Source organism: Megascapheus bottae, chromosome 20, assembly GCF_031878675.1.
Source record: "Megascapheus bottae isolate mThoBot1 chromosome 20, mThoBot2.hap1, whole genome shotgun sequence".
NCBI classification, from domain to species: domain Eukaryota; kingdom Metazoa; phylum Chordata; class Mammalia; order Rodentia; family Geomyidae; genus Megascapheus; species Megascapheus bottae.
Window position 1 is genome coordinate 42,935,572 of NC_143528.1, and position 3,764 is coordinate 42,939,335.

Below are 3,764 nucleotides of genomic sequence, written 5' to 3' on the forward strand. Positions count from 1 at the left end.
TGATTTAGGGACTGAGTTCACTATTGAAATTCTCCTTCACTTACAAACGCTTTGGGGATTTTTGTTTTGCCTTGTTTTTCACATAGCCTAAGAGTTCGAGCTTATATAATAACAAATCAGCATATACTTGACTGGCTTTGCAACCCTGAGGGACATAAAGGTGCTAAGGAGCATGGGTGGACGCCATCACGCATCCCTTTCACCCAGGCGGGGTCTTTTGGGAATTTCCCACTGGAGGTCCAGATCATCTCTGTGTATCTTATCTTCCTCCAGCTCTGGGAGCCAACCTCACAGCCATCGAAGGCCCAGGAAGCCTTCCCATTCTCTGTGGCTCAAGGGATTGCTGGAAAATGTTCTGCTACTGATAAACCAAATCTGATCCATAAGTGCTTTATCAACACGTAGCACCAAGTGCCATCTATGGTAATACTCACACCTACAGCTTACAGACACTACAGAAGCTCTGCCTCTTGTGACATCATGTTGTCACCTCAAAGCAAGTGCTCCTCTGCTCATCAATCTTGTTGAATGACAAAAGTCACAGGTGAAAAGTGAGAACATCTTCTCTGATTGTGCAAATAGTCTACAAGTCCCAAATATGCAGCTAATAAAACCATTAAGTAATCAGCTAATAGAATCATTAAAATGAATCACAAAATGCATTGTTTCTAGTAGTTTTTATTTCAACATATTAAAATTTTACTTTGTTCTTTAAGATTTGACATTTTCCAAAACCCTCATAAATTATTTATTGTACTATTGGTTTGTAGTTCATGAGGGAATATTTTATAATTTTTTAATTGATACTTATATCTTTTGTCTGTTTTATAACTTTCTGAATTTAATGAAAATTAATTTAAAAACCATGAAGTGAAACTAAGGTGTAACTCATTGACTTACATGTTTATTTTTTTATTCTTTCATCTTTCATAAAGTTCTATCCAGCTCAATAATATGTGATAAAGTCCCCTCTCCTTAGCTACTCTGCATTCTGGATGCAAAGATGAATGAAATGGACCACTGTGTCTGAAGAGCTGAAAAAAATACTTCTAGAACTCTTCTGATGACATCAGAGGTGCCAACACAGGAAAGCAGTGCAAACCCCATGTGGAGAGGGTGGGAGCCAGGCTGAGGAGTCCACACTCACAGCCACCTTGCTCTGGAGTGGGAGCAGAAATCCCGGACGCTGACGTCACGTGGACACCACCAGCACAGGGATGGCAGTCAGAGCCCAGCTTCTCAACCCGGGTTGATCTCAGCCACACCAGCCACATCGGGATTTAGGGGGAGCTAGAAGGGGTGCCCATTTGAAGACATTCAAGCTCAGCATCAGCACCTCAACTTCTGAGATCAGTCTGATTAGATCCTTGGAAACTAAGGCTTCTCGGAGCCCAGGAGAAGCAAAAGCAAAGCCCTGAGCCCCTCAGTCCCTAGGCGGGAAGAGGACGCCTGCCCCTGGATGACTTCGCATGATAAAATGTGAATGGAAAAGGGGGGATACAGAGCATAAATAAATGACTGGAAAGAGAAGCACTGTTTCTGCACACAAAAAATTTCAAGGGAAAAGCCCAGAAGGCCAAGTGTTAGAGGTGAGAAGAATTTTTAGGTGAGCCCTAACATTTGGACACTAGATGAAGGACAGAAAGACTGTCTCAGGCATGGGGAAGCAGACAGCCACACAGGCTGTGGGCCACAGGACATCCCCGGATGCTGTGTCAGCCTCCCAGACCCCACTGCTCAGGCCTCCTGCGGCTGGCCTCCGAGAAACACGCGGCCATGCTGAATTTCTGCTTTGCTATGCAGGGACCACCAACTCCTAAGCAGAAATAGTTCCTCTTCTTTTTTTTTAATGCTCTGTTTTATTTTTTATTTTTCTCTTTCCTGAGGGTTTCCATTCTTTAATTGGCCAGCATAAATCTCAGGGTCTAGAGGACGAACAGAAGGTGATGAAACTCGCTATCAAAACCACTGACCACCCTACGCCTGCGTTCCCTCCAGCCACCACCCGATGCCGAGGGTCATAGAGCAATTATACTTGTTTCTATTTGTACAGCTTAGACACAAATTCTTGGACTTATGGTTATTATCTTTCCTTAGATTAGAAGTTAAAATATCCATAAGGGAATGATACCATGATAATTATTCCAATTATAATGATATTGGGTTTTGGTACCATAAACCATGCTGAGTTTCATAGGAAAACAGCTTCATCCCCTTTGTTTGAACTCTCATTTTTGCCTGGATTTCAAAATTCACATTGCAGCTGCACCAAGTGCTCTTGGTCGTGAATTTTAATGTCTTCATTTCTCTTTTCTATAAGATCCCTTACCCTTTGATCTTAACTGTTCAACATAGTGTGCATTTTTTCAAGTAAAGCTCTTCAAGAGTTTTAAACCATTGGAATGCAAATCATAGGTATATTTTACTAAAATATGGTAATTGACCTGAAATGTGACTTAGGTATAATTTCCTAACACCTGCTGAAAAGGGAAACGCCGCCCATAATGGGAAGAATAACGCCTCCCTCCCCTCCATGACAGGACAGGGCAGGTTCCCCTCCCCGTGGTGTGGACTCACTGAAAACTGTGGCTTGGGTACATCCAGTTAAGGCTGTTCCTTCTGTGTCCATTGATTTTTTTTCCTTCAAGCACTGAGCTCCCACAGTGTAGTAAAACCCAGGGCCATCTAACAAAGCAGAGCCCCATTAAGTGAAGAAGAGGCAATATATGTAATCCCAGCGACAATAATGAAGTAAGTGGGGCCAGGAGCGTAGCCTAGCGGTAGAGTGCTCGCCTAGTGCACCAAGCCCTGGGTTCCATCTCTCAGTACCACATAATCAAAAAAGCCAGAAGTGGTGCTGTGGCTCAAGTTGCAGAGCACTAGCCTTGAGCAAAAAGTGTCCAAGGACAGGGCCAGGCTTGAGTTCAAGTCCCAAGACTGGCAAAAAATGATGTAATTGGGACAGAAGAGGCATAGACAATTGAAAGCAATACAAGAATACAAGCAGCCGCCACTAAAAAGAATGTTAGTCAGGAATCCCAAGAAAATCGAAACAAAAGCGATCCTGGGTGGAGGAGTAGCTGAGCGCATAGATGATAAATGAAGGATAGGTAGATGACACAGATGATAGATGACAGAAGACATATAGGATAATGGACAGACAGACAGACAGACAGACAGGCATTGCCGTTGTGAAAGGCTGAAGAACAGCCTGGAATGTTCTTGAGACTAAACACAATCTAGAAGCTGGATGACTTCCCGCCCTACTCACCTCCGTTCCTCCTGGAAGGCCTCCTGGTGAGGCCCGCTGTCCCCGTGAAAAAATCACCTAACGGTCCCAGAGTCTGATGAATTTCAAGACCAAGTCATTGGAAACAAAAAAAAAAAAAACAAAAACAAAATAAACTCAACCATCCATCCCAAAGACCATCTCCAGCGGCCTCTGCAAATCTCTGAAATGTAGCAGCTCACCTGGGATGTGCTTGAATCCAGCCAGTGTCTGCTGAACATCTCGATATTTTGTACCCCAGACACACCATGTAAGCAGGACGTGACAGCCTGCTGTGGCACTGACCCCCGCGGCAGGCCAGCAGGAGGAGCTCTCAGAGGCTGGCGTGAGGACAGAGGCACAGGGCACCAGGCGAGGGCAGAAGGGAAACGGCTGGGGAGCAGGGGGGCAGGGGGCTCAGTGAGGAGCTGGCCCTGGGCAGGGAGAGGCTGCCTGCCTGGGCTGGACCCGTGCCACACCATGCCCATCAGGACAG

The 3,764-nt window shown here is 45.1% G+C and overlaps 1 long non-coding RNA gene across 1 annotated transcript; it reads right to left on the reverse strand.

Annotated features, from left to right (window-relative positions):
• Positions 1 to 1,342: 1,342 nt before the first annotated feature.
• LOC150049513 (uncharacterized) lies at positions 1,343 to 3,323 on the reverse strand. The gene is made up of 3 exons (XR_016539006.1): positions 3,272 to 3,323; positions 2,578 to 2,685; positions 1,343 to 1,925 (listed from the first exon to the last, which is right to left on the reverse strand). It is a non-coding gene; the product is annotated as an uncharacterized LOC150049513 (long non-coding RNA).
• Between the last annotated feature and the right edge of the window lie 441 nt (positions 3,324 to 3,764).